The 19878-nt window shown below is 39.4% G+C and overlaps 1 protein-coding gene across 14 annotated transcripts in view; it reads left to right on the top strand.

Moving 5' to 3' along the window:
* The window catches only part of ZBTB20 (zinc finger and BTB domain containing 20), an 858187-nt gene that overhangs the window by 542674 nt on the left and 295635 nt on the right, over nucleotides 1–19878 (top strand). The window contains exons 1-2 of one of the 14 annotated variants that reach the window (XM_065942522.1): nucleotides 5936–6068; nucleotides 6694–6819. The exons of 12 other annotated variants lie outside the window; for them this stretch is intronic. The gene's annotated coding sequence lies outside the window, so the exon portion shown is untranslated. Of the gene's footprint in view, nucleotides 1–5935; nucleotides 6069–6693; nucleotides 6820–19878 lie in introns of those variants that run through there. One more of the 14 variants, XM_065942521.1, reaches the window with a different exon arrangement.

Raw genomic sequence — 19878 nt, 5'->3', positions numbered from 1 at the left:
TAGTTCTTCTTCACTTTCTGCCATAACGGTGGTGTCATTTGCATATCTGAGGTTATTGATATTTCTCCTGGCAACCTTGATTCCAGCTTGTGCTTCATCCAGCCCAGCATTTCTCATGATGTACTCTGCATATAAGCTAAATAAGCAGGGTGACAATATACAGCCTTGATGTACTCCTTTACCTATTTGGAACCAGTCTGTTGTTCCATGTCCAGTTCTAACTGTTGCTTCCTGACCTGCATACAGGTTTCTCAAGAGGCAAGTCAGGTGGTCTGGTATTCCCATTTCTTTCAGAATTTTCCACGGTTTATTGTGATCCACACAGTCAAAGGCTTTGGCATAGTCAATATAGTAGAAAGATATGTTATACTGGAACTCTGTTGCTTTTTTGATGTTGGCAATTAATCTCTGGTTCCTCTGCCTTTTCTAAAACCAGCTTGAACATCTGGAAATTCATGGTTCACGTACTGCTGAAGCCTTGCTTGGAGAATTTTGAGCATTACTTTACTAGCATGTGAGATGAGTGCAATTGTGTAGTACTTTGAGCATTCTTTGGAATTGCCTTTCTTTGGGATTGGAATGAAAACTGAGCTTTTCCAGTCCTGTGGCCACTGCTGAGTTTTCCAAATTTGCTGTCATATTGAGTGCAGCACTTTCATAGTGTCATCTTTTAGGATTTTTTAACTCAACTGGAATTCCGTCACCTCCACTAGCTTTGTTCATAGTGATGCTTCCTAAGGCCCACTTGACTTCACATTCCAGGATGTCTGGCTCTAGGTGAGTCATCACACTATCATGATTATCTGGGTCGTGAAGATATTTTTTGTATAGTTCTTCTGTGTATTCTTGTCACCTCTTCTTAATATCTTCTGCTTCTGTTAGGTCCATACCATTTATGTCCTTTATTGAGCCCATCTTGTATAATTTACAGTTGTCTTATCATTAGTTACTCCCTATAACTCCAAACCCCTGTTACAGTTAGTAATTTTTTATCTTAAACTTCTCCTATTCAAATTACTGTGTGGTTTCTGTCTCCTGATGGACCACAACTGCTCCATGACTAAAAAAGATTGAAATAATCTGTATTATTTGGGAGTAGGTAGCAGTAAATCATCTTTTTATGGAAGGGATTAACATTAGTATGATGGGCTTTATCCCGGCCTCACTTTTAGAGGAACAAAGAGTTTTGAGAATTTGATGCTAGATTGAAAAGTGACTTAAGAATATGATGCTGTGTACTATTTTTAACTGTACATATGGTTTTAAGGATCTGATTTTATAATATTTTACTCGATCTCACTGAAAGTTTTGTAAAATGTAAACTGTAAAAAGGCAGTCAACAAAAGCCTGGACTCAAAAGTAATTTGTTGGCCTTGAAAAGATGTTGCAAAATAATAACACTATGATGTGAATATTTAGATTATTAATGCTAGGGAAATAATGATTCTCATGGTTTTTTGAGAATTCATAGCAACAGGGGTAGATGGGGCTTCCCTGGTGGCTCAGAGGGTAAAAATCTGCCTGCAGTACAGGCAATGCAAGTTCTATCCCTGGTTCAGGAAGGTCCCCTGGAGAAGGGAATGGCAACCCACTCCAGTATTCTTGCCTGGAGAATTCCAGAGACAGAGGAGCCTGGAGGGCTACAGTCCATGGGGTTGCAAAGAGCAGGACATGACTGAGCGACTAACACACACACACACACACACACACACACACACACACACACACACAGTTATTATCCTTGTTTTACAAATGGAGAAATAGAGGTTCTGAAAGGTTAAAGAACTGACCTAACATGCTTTGTGTAGTACATCTCGGGGTCAGGTTTTGAGCTTAGGTCTGACTGTGAGGCCTGACTCTGAACCATTTCCCTCTGCTATCAGAACAGTAATATTGAAATAAATAGTGAGCTACCTAGGATACCACAGAAGACTTGCTTGTGTTGTTTTCATCAAAGATCCAGAAAGAGATACTGTAACATATCCTTAAAATGTATAGCACACTTTGAGATATTTCTGAGACAATCTATTACTCTTACCTAAAAATATATGGACAAGCTGGGTGAACACTGATGATCAAATCCCCAGACCCAAAGTGTTAACTGTGTATCAAAACCCCAGCAGCCTTGATTCAGAGCTGAATTGAAGGCAGATGAAATATTAACAGCAGTTCTAGCAGCACAAAATGAAATATGAGATCCTGTATCAGAAATTATTAGTAACCTGTTAAAAGAAATGCTGAAAAATGGCAGTTACCAAATTAAAACTGGGAAACAGAGCCCAAATGGGAAATTTTGAAAAGTTTGGAGGAAAATAAATGACAGATTGTCCTCTTGGCTCTTATTACTATGCCATCCTAAATCCTACTTGGCAATACATGGTGGAGGTGAAATAAGAACTGCATCACTGCCAGTGCTGGTCCTCAAATTTGTAGTCCTAAGTGTCTGTGAGGGTGTCTGCGATTGATTGGAAAAGTAGCTAGAATTTGATAGCTTTATCTAAATCAAAGAGTCTGGAGACTCTTATTATGAAAGGCTTCCTCTCATTTGTGAATTGGCCCCTTTGCTCCACTTTTGGATGCCTGGCTTCCTCCATGCCGAGCTGCACTAAATGTTTCTACGTGGGAAAGCTATTCTCCTTAAATGCTTTCAAATTTAAAGCATCTATCTGGATATGTTCATGTTTATGACTCAAAATATCTAGCATTTAAAAAAGAGAGAGAGAGAGAGAGAGAGAAAGGTTACAAATACCAAATCCTGGGTAGTGAATGGAGGCGATATTTTTCCATCAGTAGCTGAGAGCAGAGAAATGACTAGAAGCAGAGTTGCTGAGCAGTTGGTGCCAGAGAGAAAAAGGAAATGAGCTATAGAACCATAGAATCTTCATGTTGGCAGAGACTGTGGAGTTCATGCAGTCCAACCCTATCATTTTTCAATGAAGACACTGAGACACGGGGAGTCCAGGGACTTGACTTGCCCTGGACACATAGCTGTTTACTGGAAGTCAGGCCAAAAACATTTCCCAACCCCAGTCTGGAACTCTGTAGTTCAGCGTGCTACTGCCATTCTCTACTGAAAATTAACACTAGCCCAGCCTGGAACATAGAAGAGTTCAGCATCTGTAAGAAGCAAGAAAACTGAGTTCTGAGATGGAAAAAGAGAGGGGAAATGAATGATTCTCTTTCACTGTGATTCTTTGACCAACTTTTCTAAAGATATTTTATATCACTTTACTCCTCCATCCCTTTCTACAAAAAAAATAAAATAAAATAATTTGGTTGTTATTCCCCAGGGTTCATATTTACACATTCGGATTTGATTTACTTTGAGAATTCTCCCATGTACGATTTGTCTTGATTAGTTTGTGTGTGGCATTGCCATTGATTCCTGTTATTTACATGGGCCTGACTCTTTTTCCTAGCACTTAAATGTGCTCCAGAGTCCTTGTAGAGAGAATCTTCTCCCAGGGACACCCTAACTAAGGATCAGATGTAGATTTAAGATGCAAGATTTATATTCTATTAACCCTTGTATTCTGTTAACCTCCTAGAGAACTTAAGCCGTATGTGGGCCTTATAATAAGGCTCATGAGTTAGGTGAAATAATTTTATTTGAAAGCACAGGATACTTTGAAATAAACCAGTAACAAAGGAGAGACAATAAAAATGTTTCCGTAGGATACCCTGTGAAATAGCAGTATGGGTCTTTCAGACAAGTTGAATATGTTTCAGAATAGAGCAACCGGAAATGAGAGAGTCAGACAGTATGATGAAAACTACAGATGGAGTGCTTTGTATGGGAAGTGATTATATACAAGAAGAGGGCTCAGGAGCAGGTAGGCGTGGAGTTGGAAAGGAGTGGGTAACTGAAATAAGAGAAGATAATGCTTGACCAGGTCTAGTAAAATATTCCCTGCCACAACCACTGTTCCATGAAGAGACTGAGCCAAGAGGCCTGAATAAGCTAACCTGAAGTTCAGCGTCACCATTATTGTGGGAGGCAGCAGGCAGAGCACACCCGGATTTGTGTTACACAGTAATCACTGCTGGGTGTCAGCATTCATCAGCCAGATGGTCAGACCCACAATTAATCAATTAGGCTGGGATGATCAACTGGACCAAGTTTTCCCCTTTGGTAAAAAAACCCTCATCGTGCAGTCAAGGCCAATAGCACTTTTATGCTGTTGCTTCTGGAGATGCTTCTAAAAATCCCTCTTTTCTTTCTCAGGTTTCTAATTACTTAGTGTTATTAAGTTCCAAGCTGCTTGGACAATATAGATACCCCAAATCAAGATTTTAACATAATAGGTTTTTAACATCTTCTGTGTTCATACATAATGTTTCAAATCTCCAGATAGAAACAAGCTTTTTGAAGCAGCATTCTCTGAGGAATTTACTAGATTTAAGGTCTTCCTATTGGATCCTCTGAATCCATTGCAACAACACTGGAAATGATTCTTTCACTGTGTACTTATGAAGATGACAGGTTAATAAGATACAAACAATTAACATTTCATTGAGTATCCAACCTGTAATAAAGACTACCATGATAAGGATCAGCAAACATTGATTCCATCTTTATAATAATTCAAGGTGACAATATTCCATTTCAAAGAAAAGAAAACTGAGGCTAGAAAGTTCATTTTCTTAAGGTTAAGCATTTATCAAAGATGTGGTGAGATGATTTAGTGATCTCTGGAATGAAAACTAAAAAATCATTCTACATTTTTTTGCACATCTTACACAACTGTTCGTCTTTAGACAATAACAGTTAGAAATATATAGTGGGTCTTTATTGGCTCCGTCTAAAGCTCTGTAAAGAAATCTTTTACAAGTGTTTCCTAGCCCTGTTGATGGTGTTCGCTTTTTCCTGCAATTCTTGCTGTACCCCATCTGACTTTTCAAGTTACTTTCTCCCTTGCTTGGGGGCCATCATCACTATTTGCTGACCATTCTGTCCCCACCTCAGTTTCCTTATCTAGAAATGCTTCCTCTAAGTTTGTTTCCTGCACTAAGTCTTTTCTTTGTCTATTGACTCATTCAGGCTATTAGCCTCTTCCAAAAAAATGTCTGTTAATTGATTTATTTTTTATCTTGAACTTATTTTTTTCCTCTGACTGTTTTATTTTCCTTCTCCTCTTGCTGTATAACAGTACTACTGCACAGGAAGAAGCGTTGGAAAATCCTATTGACAAGAAGTGTCACTTGCTGATGGAAGTCCATGCTGACCCCATGGAATAGAAATATAGACACAATCTCATATTCCCTTTGTATTTCAACACTGAACTTACTTCTCTCCTTTCTCTTAGCTCTTCTCTACTGCCACCCAAGCATAATTTGAGTGCTTCTCTTTAACCATTTTGTGACCAGATTTTGTGACCCAAATGCACATCTCTGAGATATTAGGCTTTTACTTATAATCACATTATTTTATGGAACATGAGGCTTCCTGTTGTGATTTTACTGTAGTGCTTTTATTTGTTTTGCTACTTATCAAATAGGGGGAGCAATACCAAAATACCACAGGATAGTGTATAGGTAACCACTTTTTCTTAAATCAAGTTTAGGAGCACATGGAAAAAAAGGTATTACGGAGATCTTAATGAGCATCTTTTCTCCTCCAGGGCTGTACCGATGCCCTCTTTTTCTGTCTGCGGTACTCTAATTTGTTCTTGCTGTGTTTGGTAGGCAGCTGTTCTAAGTTTTTCCCTTGCTCCTTTTTTGTGCAGTCCTTCAATCTTCACCCCAGAGCTGATGAGGCTCTTTCATTTTGACCTGCAGTATCTCTGTGAATTGCAGAGCTGAGCCCTGCCATCTAAACTGCCTTTCTGCTTCATTTTGCTCCTGACCTAACACCACCCCCCCCCCCACCCCTGCTATTCCAGGCCTGGCCTCTCATGACCAGAGACTGCTGACTCATCCTGGCCTGTGCCAAGCTGTGCAGTCGCTTAGCGATGTGGACAGGAGTCGAAGGACTAGAATGAGATCACTGAACTCATTTCACTTGTTGCTTACGGTACAGTCCAGCATGAGCTGGAAATGTAGGAACCTCAGCCTCCCGAGCAGAAAGAGTAAGTAGATTAAACACACTGCATCACCAAGCCCTCAACAAGCAATAGTAGGGTGGTGGGCGGGGGCTGGCTTTTTCATGGCCGTGTCTAGAGCATTCCGGTTCATCAGGAATGTTCCTTTGTCCTCTCTTCTTCCTCTCCTCCACAATTGCACCCTCCCCCCCTTCCCCGAACTTCCCTTCTGAAAATGTCCGGATGGCACAGCAGTCATCTGGGCAGAAATGAAATTTTGCTAATAAGCAGCCTCCACAAGAAATCCTAGAACAGTGACACTGTTGAAACTGCTTATGTGTCTACTGGGAACTGACATGAACTTCCCAACAGAATTCAAGGAGATGAAAAAAAAAAATCTCTTTTTGTTCTCCTTTTCTTTCTGGTTCTCTTTTCCTTTCTGTTTTGAGGGAGGTAGTTTCAGGAGAAATGGCTGCATTCTGGTGTGGTGTAAAGTTTTCCGTCGGGAGACAATAATGTACATTCCTCTGGCAGGACGGGATGGGTTTTTTTTTTTTTGTTTCTCTTGCTGTTGTTTATTTATAAGACATTTCCTCTCAGTTAGTGGAAGTTAGATCGTAAGAGGCTCCAGTGATTTTCCTTCCACCTCCCCTCCCTAATTTCTGTGCTTCAGCACTCTGGAACACCGTGAACTCGACGAACTAATCAAAGCAGGGAGCTTAGCAGCCAGGCCTGGACAGCCTCGGGAGTCTGTGCTGATTCTCAGGCGACACTCCTTGGATCAGGAACCACAGTCCTGGTGAGTGGTGAGGTTCCAGAATTTGATGTGTCAAGGATTCTATTCTTGGTGTCTCTGAGGCAGTCAGAAAATAATGAGTGTTTTTTAAAAGGAAAAAAAATGGAATTTTTTTTTTAAAAGCTACCAAACAATCCAACGGCCTGATGAAGATTTTACTGTGTACAGCTGAGAGCACTCTATGGACAATGGCTGAGCCTTGAGTCTGTGCTCAGGGGGAGCCTGCAGTCTTAGGTTTCATGCTGCCACCGATGGATGTCAGCCTTGACATGCCTAGCAAACATGCTGGTGGGAGGAGAAAGATAGGTGAGTGAGTGCGGCTGGGAGGTAGCAGATGGGGTTATAGGAGGGGGAAGTGAAAGTGGAATTCAGGATCCGTTTGGAGTTTCTCTCTACCAGTTTTTCGTGCATCTCTCCTCTGCACATTTACATTATGCTCAGAATACGTAACGTACCCAGTTAAGCAAGGAGTAAAAGTGGCTGTGTGGAACAAGATTATTGTTTAATACTGTTCTTCTGAAGATCACTTTGCTAAGAACTGGCTGTTTTTAAACGTTTGGGAAACTTCCCCCACCCAACCTTTGGAAAATATTATTTATCATACCCTTGTCTTTATTCTTCTGCATTCATGGTATTGAACAGAAGAATGCAAGGGGAATCCTTTCTTGGTTCCAGGGAAATTTTTCATCGTGACACAGGAAAGCTAGATGACTGTCCTCACAATATTAAACCCAAATATAGTATCGTCCTCAATATAAGAGCCCCTGATTGAGTGTGCTCTGAAGTTGTCGAACGAATGAGATGGGGATGGTAGCATGCGTGTAATATGAGACTAGCAGAGGAGTCCGCAGACCAGCTTCTGGTGCCAACACTTGCCTTCCATGTCCTTGTTAATAATTCACACTCTCCCTGGAAGTGGAGTTTCAGTTGGAATGTGTATTTATCTTTTACCATCAGGTCCCTACTTAGTTGCTTTTTCAGAGGTATTTGATCTCACTGTGTTTTCTTGTTTTCTTTCCAATTTTGAGAATCCAGTGTGTTCCAAAATATTAAGAGTGGAAAAAATAAAAACCAAAAAAACATGGTGGCCATAAAAGCATTTGACTGTGTGGCAGCATCTGAAGTGAATTGCTCTTTGGAGGCAGGGAGGAGTCTTTGATGTCCCCAATATGGTTCTCATAGGCTAAAACTTCCAAGAACCACAACCCAGCCTAAGGGGCACTCACTCGATGTTCTTAAATATTTGGAAAGAGATGCTATTTTATTGTTTTAGTTTTCCTTGCTATTAACACACTGCCAGTAGATTCTTCCTCAAAGTTGGAAATACTTTAGCACTAGTTGATTTTACATTTAACCAGATGTGTATTGTGTGTGCCTGTTGTGTGGACTCCTGTCCAAGCTGGTGCAATCACCCAGCATATCACATCAATACTTACTTTTGGAATTTTGTTTGCTACTCTGGGTGATTCAGATTCTTAACCATAGAACTCATGCATGCTCAGTCATGTCCGACTCTTGCAACCCCGTGGACCATAGCCCACCAAGCTCCTCTGTCCATTGGCTTTTTCAGGCAAGAATACTGGAGTGGGTTGCCATTTCCTCCTCCAGGGGGGATCTTCGCAACCCAAGTATTGAACCTGTGTCTCCTGCAGCTCTACTGCATTGGCAGGAGGATTCCTTACCACCTCATGCTTATATATTCCCAGGTTCCCTACAGACACTGACCCCTGCTACAACCTCATCAGGCTCTGTCAGTGACCTCTAGAACACAGAGTCAGCTTACTTTCATGGTTCCTATAGTTTGTGAGGCACGTCAAATTCCTGAGCTGTCGTTGTGATAGGAAGCAGTCCCAGAGTTTTATTAGAACCAGTATGCTCAAAGTTTGATGGTATTTAATGAAAAACTCGCTTATTTCAGTTAGGCCATGTTAGTTATACTATATGTATATGGAATATTTCTTAGGGATTTTCCATTAGTTCTCTGTTTTTCTGAAGAAAGAAGCTTAAAGGAAAAATAGTGTTAAAATTTTTTAAAGAGTGATATATAAATAATATATATTGAGCTCACGCTCAGTAGCTAAGTTATTTCCAACTCTTTGCGACCCCGTGGACTGTAGTCTGCCAGTTCCTCTGTCCATGGGATTCTCCAGACATGAATACTGGAGTGGATTGCCATTTCCTCCTCCAGGCAACATACCTATATTCAACTATTAAAAATATAACCAAATCCTAGCTAGGTTCACTTGCCTCTGAACTCAATCAAACGTTTTACAAATTAACCATAAGTTAAATGTAGTTGATGTTCTATCACACTGACAACATGGAAATTTTACACAAATATTTATGAACAGTATCTGCAAAAGATAAGATTTGGTTATCTGATAAGATTGGTAATTATCCTTCATCAAACATACATGCTAAATTATGAGCCTAAATTCTATTTATGTACAACTTCAAAATATTAATTGCTATATGTATAAAGTAGTTTAAAATTAAGTAGAAAGAAATTAAGTTGCTTTTAATTATCTGAAAATTCATAATATTTTTAATGATTCACTTTATTTTGTAAGAATGAATTTATATCCAAATGACCCAGTTTATTCTAGTTTCTCAGCGATTTAGTTGTACATTAAATACTTTGATGCTGTATTTACATATCAACATCAGCAACTATAATTTCCAAGATACCTTTTCAAAAAACCCAGCCAAGACATATCCTTGTGAAGTCACACTTTTTTCTTTGAAGCTTTCTGTAAAAACCTAGATTAAAAGTGAACTTTCCCTTCTGACATTAATTGCATTTTAAAAATCTGTAGCTTTCATTTGACACATCATACACTGCTTTGTATTGAAGTTTTTTATAGGTATGAAACTAGAAGTGGTTAGAGGGCAGGTGCTACATTTTATGTTTATTTATCTCCCTTCCAACCAATGTTTAATTGCCTCAGTCTGAGTGGAGGATCAATGAATAGGTGATAAATGAATGATGAATGAATGGATGGATGATATCTATATGGCAGTGTATTGACATTGAGTACATATTGCTTATCATAAGGAAGAAATATGTCCAGAAAACAAATCAATAAATTCTTCTATATCTGAATCCCTTAAACTGCCATATTAGATCTTCCAACTAGCTGACAGCATCATTCGCCAGGATAGCTTTTTTAATCTCCACAATCCAAGTGATTCCTGATGGATGTGGAGTCTTGAGCATGCAGTAGTTCCATTCATTTCCCGGGACTCATGAGGGTACCAAATACCTAGGTTGGTCTGCTCCTGCAGTCTGAAAGTACCAAACTCACCTGTAAAGTATCATATTGACCAAAAGCTTCTCCAGTTTGTCAGTATTTGCTTATAGTCAGTCAGTGGTTCTTCTTCTCCTCAAACTCGGCATCTGAGGAGTTCAGGTTGACATCAGATGTGGAAAGGTATGAGGACTAGCTATGCATGAACTAGGCAGGAGAGGGTTGGGGCAGACAACACAGTAAAGAAAGGGTCAAGAGGACAGACTGCCCAATCATTTCCACTATCTTAAAAAGTACTATTTAAATGCCTTGTCTTAGGCAAATAATAACTGAAAATAGCCAAGTGCAATTGTTTCTCATAAATGCGTAAAGAAATTGGTGGGGTCTCTAGGTGCTTCTACAATCAGTAAGCTGGAGCTTACTAGGGTACATTTGATGCTCTGGACACATCGGAGGAGAGGGAACCATTCCAGCACCCTAAATGGTACCCTGATGACATGAATAACATCCAGAGACTAACTTCATATACAACAAACTGACCCTAATAAACAATAATTAAAAGAATCCAAAATATCTTGTGAAATTTAATTATATCTGTCATCAATGGCCAATCAACTTAGCAATCACTAAGCTACATCTAATTCTGTCTCCTACATTGAATTCTTTTCTAGAGCTTCTAATATATATAAATGACATGTACTGGTTTTATTTCCTTCTCTTTTTGTTTTTCCTATTTATCCTCTAGTAAACTGAATTCCTAGATGTAAGCAGCCAGAGGGAGAAAGAGAAATGATTCACATAATGGATAATTAACCCTTGAACAATGGAAAGTTAACTCTCCATAGACATGCCAAAAACTGAAATGTTTTGTTGTTGAATATGTTCTCCTTTGGGTGTTAACATGTAGAGGACATCTCCATTAGCTCAAACTTGGCACCAAACAACCTGTTCATTTTCAACCTACAAATGCCACATTCACCTTCCAGTTCATTCTGGCAGGATTTGTAGCATGATGCCCTCTTGGGTAGTCATGAACAAACAACTCTGAGGGGCAAAATTGTATGAGTGCCTAATCCACTTTTGAAAATGAAAGAAAAGGATCTGTTTTTATGAAAAGCACCTAATAAGGAAAGACACAGATTGTAATAAAAAGTGTTAGCACCTTGCATCTCCTGTTAATTGCCTTCCTAGTCAAAAGGAACCAAAATAGTGTAATAAATGTTAGACATACATCATGAACAGAGTGCAAAAAAAAATGTCTCTTCCTTTTAACAGTGAATTGAGAAAGAGTAGCAAAGCTTCAGCTACCCACATTGCCTTAGCTTAGGCTCCTAACCTTATTCATCTACTTCATTCATCTAATGAGGATAATAGTAGCCATTTGACTTATTTACCAGCATTGTTATGAGGATCAGATTACAAAGACTGTCTCTTCATTACATTCATTAGACATAGATTTAACATTCATTCATTCACTCATTTACTTATTAATGCAAGAAACACTTTTGAACCATATTCTGTGTCAGGTGTTGTTCTAGCAGTTAAAGATTGATTCATTTATTAATAAGTATTTATTAAGGAGCACATACTCTGAACCTAAGGCTTTTCCAAGGGCTGGGGATACTACAGTAGACATAACCAACAGAAGTCTCTATTCTCAAAATACTTGAATTTTAGGCAAGGGAGAAAGATGGCAAACAGGTACATATGTAAAATATAAAGTATATTAGATACTGGTAAGTGCTATGGAGAAAAGTGAAATAAGAGAGAGAGAGACTAAGAGAGTATGGTTGTGTGAGGGCTAAGGTTGCAATTTTAAAATAATGAAAACAGAATGCCTCCCTAAGGGGACAACATTTGAGAAAGGTGAAGAAGCAAGTTTTGTCGATATCTAGGCAAAGGAATTTCTGATCCGCAACTACCAAGTGCAAAGGCCCTGGACAGGACTGTGTCAGCAAGTTTGAGTGGTAACAAGGCAGTCTTTGTAGCAGGATAAGAGTGAGCATGCAGCAGGGTGGTAGATGTGACAGGAGAGCCAGAGTGAGCCTGAGCACATAGGCCTTTATATGCTGTTGTGAAAGTTCTGGTCTTGTCATTGACAGTACAAAGATGAAAAGACATGACCTCAAGTTGTTCACTGGTGGAGAGACAGATAGGGAAACAAGTTAGGATAATGCTATACGCTAAGAATCATAACTGAAGGATGCTCAAGGAACCTTGAAGGCACAAAATAGCGAAAGTTTACCTGAATGTACTTTGCAGTAGAGTTAGGAAAAGCTTCATGAAAGAGCTAATAAATCCCTTCTAGGCCTTAAAGGATTTTCCTAGATGGTCAGAGGGAGGAAGGACATTCAGTAAGAGGACCAGCAGGGGCAAAGACACTTCAGTAGGAAATAGCATAGCAGAGTTGAGGACTAGTATCACTAACGTTTAGTAGAGGAGTGTGGAGAAATGATGCTATAGAAATAGGAAGGGAACAATCCTGTTGGGTCTTGATTGCCATGCAAAGACTTTTAACTTCATCCTAGGATATGTGGGGAGCCATTTAAAAGTTTTAAGTAGAGAAGGTTAATGATCAAACTGTGTTATAGAAGATCACCCAGGCAGCAGGGTGGAGGATGGATTGGAGGAATGGGAGATGAAAGACAGAAAAATAAGTTAGGAGGCAACTAAAATTGTTAAGACAGAACACAATAAAGCTCTGAACTAGGACAATAACTATGGAAATTAGAAAGGAAGAGAAACGTTCGAGAGATAAGAGGCAGAATGGACACACCTTAATAACCTTTGGGCTGGGCATCAAGAGAAAGGAATTTTGGATTACTCCCAAGTTTCTGCCTTCTACAACTAAGCAAGATAGCTATGAGGAGGAATGGATCTTGTAGGCTGGAGGAAGGGGATAAATTTGTCTTTGAATGTGTTCATTTTGAGATGTTGGGGAAACATCCAAACTGATGCCTGGTAGGCTGTTGGATTTAGTCAGGAAAGTGGGAGATAGGTCAGGAATAGACATAAGTTTGGCAGTGACCTGAAGCGTCAGCCTCAGCGTCATAGTTAAAATTAAAGAATGGACCTTTCTCAAGGAAAATGTATTGGTAGAAAGCAAAAGAGCACAAACCCCTAGAGTAAACCACATTCATGGAACAGAGAAAGGAAGAAGAGACTTAAAGAAAATTATTATGAGCAAATATTATGCTCCAGGTGCTGTGCTAGATGTTGAAGGAACCAGGATGACTAGCACCCAGTTCCTTCCCTGGAAGTACCCAGTTTGTAAAAATATGAGATTACTATCACTATCAACAATGGACAGTGCTAACAGAAGAAATGTACAAACTTAACAGAGAAAATAGTGTAGGATATTTAAGTAGCATTAAGGGAGATGATAAAGGTAGAATCCTGGAAAGTCTGCTGCATGCATTTTGCAACACAGTTCATTTCTGATTTCTCTAACACTTGTATGTGTATGTTCCAGTGTTAGCATGGGTTCAAGCTATTGGCAAAACAAGCCAGGTGTAAATTATGGTAGAATTGAAATCGATAGTGCTCTGAAGCACTGGAGTGCCCAGTTCACATCAGGGCATGTGTATGTGTTCACTGAAACATGGCTATCAAGTGCACCCCGAGTCATTAGATGTGTTATCCAGTGAATAACAGCCTAATGATATTTTAGCAGAGCAGCCTTATGATAAATTCTGCCTTAGTGAAACTCCATGTACAGAGCAATTTCTCCTGGCCGTGTATATTGCATGGCAAAGAAAGGATATCCTGCTGCGTATCAGAAGGCTGTAATTTCATTTAGGGGTTCTATTGACATCGTAAACTGTGAGAGCAGAGCTCAAGTGGCTATTTAAGTCATAGGAACTTCAAGCTAAAATTACTGCCTAGTCCTAATCGCCACCTCCAAGGGACTCCTGCCTATACATATGTGTTTTATGTTTCTATCTTTGTGTCTATAAATACTCTATCACTCCAGAGGCTAAGGTGATAAGCTGTCCTAAAATATGACAGGTATCTGTCACCTTTGCAACTGGTGTGAGCTAAGGGCTAAAAGCAGTTGTATTATTCATTGAAAGTCAAATGTTAAAAAGGGCCAGAAACTCACCAACAAGTTCAGAATACAGGTGTTTTGGTTTTCCTACTTGAAGACATTTTCTATTCTGTTTAAGCTCAGAGTCTTCCAGCATGTTGAGGCTAGAAAAGTAGGGTCCTTTAGACCTACCTGTACATCAGGGATTACAGCTTGTAAGTATTTGCCCCATTCTTTCCTCTCTTTGCCTTGACCCATGCTTGTGAAAATACTAGTACTGGAGAGTTAGAGTAGTACCCAGGAAGGTACAGATGATACAATGTCCCACATCTAAATGATTCCCTAGACATTTAAGGAGTCCATTCTGTCCTGAGATATAGTCGAGCTGAAAATTGGAAGCCAAAATAATTGACTTGAATGTTTATATACTAAAGAAATTTAAATTAAATTGCAAATTGTCATCATGTTTATTAGATGATGCTTTGGGATTGATCAGGGAGACCAACAAGGGAAGATTCAAAGTTATATATGTTTCTCTATGGTTTTTAATGAAAATGTTTGTGCCCCCATGTTAACTATCAACTCTGTCCAGAGATGCCACTACAAAATTAGACACTGGAGTTTGAACTTATCAGTCATGATGGCTAACATTTTATTTGGTCACTCTCTTTCCTGGACTTGGGAGTCATCCATCTACATACTGCCTTAAAGGCAAATTCCCAAAGGATTATCATGATTCAGAAAACCACAATAGTAAAAGAATTTACACTCCTCATAAGGCAAATGTGTTTTTCAGTCATCTTATAAACCCTTATATAACCCTGAAAAGGAATGGAGGATGGGGAGGTAGATAGTGGGACCCAGAGTTAGTGGCAGAGACTAAAGTTTTACTTTCCATATTAGCCTGACTATTGTTCTACTGCTTCACCACAATATTTCTTTGTTGGCTACATAGTATAATTAAAAATTAAAGTCTATAAGAGCTGAATCTCTCTCATCTGTTACCACAATATTTTCATTATATTCCTGAACAACATAATATGTCATTGTCACATTTCTGAGAAGTGCTACTGTTCTTAGTAAGAGTATCCTCAAATCATCTATGTCTATGGGAATAAAAAAGGAGAGATTATGTAGACATAGATAAGCTGCATCATGAGGAAGCACAACTCTCCTATTGTTCTGGATTTAGGCAGCATGGCAAAGTGATTAAGAGGGCAGACTCTCTGGGTCTGGGTCACTCCCTGGTCTCTGGGTCACTAGCTGTGTGATCCTAGGAATGCTATTTCATTCTTGTGCCTTAGTTTCTTTAGTACTTTTAGTACGTAAAATGGAGATGAGGATGATACCTTCATCCTAAAATTATTATGCAAAGTAAATGATCTCATAAATGTAAAATATTTATATGTTTTCCTGGTATATACAGTAAGTACTCAACAAACATTACCTGCTATTATAATTATCATTATCATCCTGCTCTTCATCCCTTATTCCTATGCTATAGAGGCTCAGTTAATACATGTCAGGGAAATACCTACACATGTATGTGCATGCAGAAATACGCACAGGCAAACACGCTTGCACATACCCCATCCAATTAACAATGCTTGTTTACCTCAACCTTGGGCTTAAGCTTTACCTATATGTTAACTTCAATGTTTTCCTAAGCAGAGAACATATAAGAACCCCATCCTTTGGATGAGGTGGGTTTGACACTAAGTTCAGCCTTCACACTGATTTCACATACTTGATGCAGTTTTACTGTATCAGTGGCTGGGCCTCACTCATATTAATCACTCTAGTTCTCATCTCATCACTTAAGTCCTTCCTAAATCAGAAAGTCTGCTAGCATGATCTAGTCTCAATCTATCAATGGGTTCAAGGTTTTAGTTTCAGCTCCATAAATAAATGCGTGATGAAAAAGTGAAGGAATGAATGTTCTTTTATTTTCACTGTCTTCACTTAGGTCCTAGTCCTGGCTACCTATTGTTCTAAATGTTAAGCTCATTGTCCACCGAGGCCACTACATTCACTAACCCTAGTTACTATTCTGTCTTCCAGTCAAGACTCTGCTAGCTATTTTTCTCCTCTTGCCTAATTTAAAACTCTCAGTATTGATATCCAGTCACTACAGTAGGCTTACCCTCCTATCTGACTCATTTTTCCTTTGTGGATCCACAGACAGTATCCTCAGAACTGTTTTCATTATGCCTCTGCCTGTACCTTCTTCCCATTTGAAATTTGAACTTTAATCTTACAAGATGTATTATACATTTGTATTTTAATCTGATACCCTTGGTTCTAACCTTGATTTTGCTCTTCATGTCATATGTTCACGTATCCTTTTCTATATTGATTATATTTTGAGAAAAACATGCTTACTTCAATCATAATTGAAACCTAAGATCCAGCCCTATCTGTAAGAAACAGCATTCATCCACCTTGGCAGACCATGTGTTGAACCATTTGTTATGCCACCACAATGTCCTTATCTTAGCCTCTTGATGAATATCAGAGATCTGATATCCTGAACCTGGTCTCACTTGCCCTATACCTACTCTACCCCTAGGCTGATGCTAACACCATCCAAAACTTAATTAATGTAAAATTTAATTAGGCAATATTGGCATTAGTGTAGAATATGTAGAATAGTAAATATCACATGTCAAAAGGAGAGAAACTAACAGCAAAATCCAACAGCGTTGCAACTGGTAAATATCACTTGCCATTACATTTTAATGTATTTGTGTTCCTCTTTTTGTTACCTTTTTTGGACAGGATTCATAAAGAGGAGAGAAAAAGTTTTTAAAAGAAGAGGTACAATTTAAATTTAGAAGCAAGTATGATGCTAAACTTAATTAATATATCTCACAATAATTACAAGTGTCACCATCATCAGAACCGTACCTGCTTACAAGAAGCTTCTAGTTTGTATAATATTATTGCAGAGATTAGTAATTAGATCCTAAAGCTAATTAGGTAGGAATCACTAGCCTGTTATTACGCACCAAAATGAGCAGTAAAGAAAGGCAGTGAGTGCTGTGAGAATTCACATCAGAGTGGCTTCTAATGGTATATGGAAGGTTTGATAGTGGAGGGAGAACTTAAGCTGTAGCTGTAAAAGCTGGGCACTGAAGGATGAAAAATTAAGGGTGCTTTGGAGAGAAGGGAAGATGGAATGCAGTGATGTAATATCAGATAACAAAGAAATAGGGAGAAAGAAGAAAAAAATTTTAACCTGAAAGAAGGCACAGCAATGGGAATGAAGTTAATGTGTACAGGAAGTAATGAAATCAGAAATGAGATCCATGTTGCTGAAGATTTTTAGGACATGAATTTAAAAAGGCAGGTAGAGTCTAAAATGTATGTTATGTGGCTGATGAGAACAATGACTGTTACACAGTTAGAACTCAATAAGGATTTGCTGAATAACTGACACTTTTTGGTGAGGCTAGCAAAAATAAATGAAAGCGGTATTTTAAGAGTTAACCTGCCTATAATGTGCAGGGTGGACTGAGGGGGTTAAGACTAGTCAGAGATGCCAACTGAGAGGCAATTACAGTCACTCAGATGTCAGCAACCAAAACTCAAAAAACAGGATGACTATGAAGATAGAAAAGGGACATTTTTAAAAACATTAACAGCACTCTCCATGTCTCTTTCCTACCAACTGTAACCCTAGTCCCACCTTAACTTTAACTGGAAAATGTCTCCTAAAAGTGGGATCCTCCTTGCTTTTTTATTTTAGTGAAGTCCATCACTACTTATAAGGCAGGATCTGTATGGAGAATGGACCCTCAGGCTTACTCAAGCCTCTACTCAGTAAGGGCTTAATCTTATTATATTCCTGAACAATGTAACGTGCTCTCGAAGTTCGACTCCTTGGGGAATAAACTCAGGGGACACACAGACTCCTTTGGGTTCACACTTATGATTCCTGATAGGCAAGACTGTGGGAAATCCTGCATATCAAAGAGTGCTAATTTGCTCAGGGAGATTCTGGAGGACTGTTCTTAACTATACAGCTCTTAACTCTCACTATCTAACTCCTGAAATAGTGGTAGAACCCTTTTCCCACATTTTCTCCCTTCCTTCTGCAGTTAAACCAGATCAACATCAAAAGGAAACCTCAGTAGAGACTATATGTTAGCAGGAATTTCAAGAACATCCCAAGCTTTGTCTTACTCTTAAACAGTCTCAGAGGTCCCAAAGGTATTCTGGTACTTGGTTGTAAGAAATGGTGCTCGTTAACTTGTCTCTTGCTGTGTGCCATTATTATCAGTCATGCACTCAATTGGCCTTTCTTTGGACAGTTCTGACATTTCTTGAAGGGTAACAATTTGGCCAGCATATCACATCTATATTCAACTTTTATTGACCAAGAATCATATGTACACATTGCTGTGTTCCATTCCTAAGACAAGTGCCCCATTTTATCTTATAGCTGTTTAAGTGACTGCCTTTTCTTACCTACACAGAACTCCTTCTAGAGAAGACCATGCCTTGCTTTTGTGTTTATCTTCCGGTTTCAGCATAGTCTATGCCCTGAAGTAGACATTTTTGGACTCTCTTGACTTCATGCATTTTGAACAGGAACAGCCCTCTGTAAGGTTTACATCCCAAGTTCTGATATGGAAAATACCTCCTAAGTGCCAAATTCGTTTGCTTCCCCAGCAAGCCAATCCCGGGTGCTTACCGAGACTAATTTTTCCCAGCAGTTGGCGTAGAGAGTGTGAAATAGATGGCTCTGCCTGTCAAACCTGTCTTTCTGCACAGCATAGAGTGGCACCATTTAGAGGAAGGGTGTTTGGAAAATTAAACAAGGACTGTCTGAATAGGAGACCTATCGGCCTGCAATGGAATGACAGGTTTCTGCCCACAAACTGGGGTTAAGACCTGCATATTGATGCTTCTTTTCACCCATTTGTGAGTAATGGGTCTCACCCCATTAGTGGGTGCATGTGTTACACCACTGGAAGCTGTTATGCATTCTCCATAGGTCTGGATGAAGGAGCTGTAGCTACATATAAATATGTACTTGCCAACAGATCTCTGTATTTATCTGCCTGTCAGTGGGAGCAGACAGGTCACAGCTCTTTGATGGACAAGAACTGCAGGTCAAAGCCGTGCTCTTCCTGCTGCGGCCACCATGGTGATTGCTGTGGCTTTATCATTTGAATCCTGGAGGAGGCTAGGGGCAGCTTGTTAGCTTTTGTTCCAGCCTAACCTGGGCAGTTTGCTCTTGTCATCGACATAATTAGAGAGATTTTGTAAATGTTGACTGCCAGTGTTGCGGTGCCCAATGTTGTTGTTGTTGAGGATGGACTCTTAAAAACCACGGTCACCCACCATCGATCATCTTTCGATCATGCCTCAAGGGCCCACACGTCTCTGCTGTCTCTTGGCACTGTCTCTATTGCTGCTCTGAGGCTGTCTGATGCTCCTGGATTCTGCCTGTCAAGTGTATTTCCTGCTGCAGGCTGTACCACTCGCTGCCTCTCAGCCTCTGCCCCACTCAGGAGACACGCTCCCTCCCAGTAGGAAAAATTACCGTGCATCAAGCTTCCTAATTCTAATAGTCTACTAAACTAGGTGCTTACTTTAGTAGCTGCCACACCCCACAACTACATACATCATTGATTGTGGACTTCATTGTCTCAGTATGAATATTCCTTGTGAGGAAAAAGATATTTTCCCCCCAAAATGAAAACATACTAATGATGGCAAACTGAATTTGTGATTACTTTGTATTGAACTGAGGAAAACAATCAGAGCAAACATGTGTTT

This window comes from Muntiacus reevesi, chromosome 8 (genome assembly GCF_963930625.1).
Source record: "Muntiacus reevesi chromosome 8, mMunRee1.1, whole genome shotgun sequence".
Classification (NCBI taxonomy): domain Eukaryota; kingdom Metazoa; phylum Chordata; class Mammalia; order Artiodactyla; family Cervidae; genus Muntiacus; species Muntiacus reevesi.
This window is presented reverse-complemented; position numbering and strand designations above follow the sequence as displayed.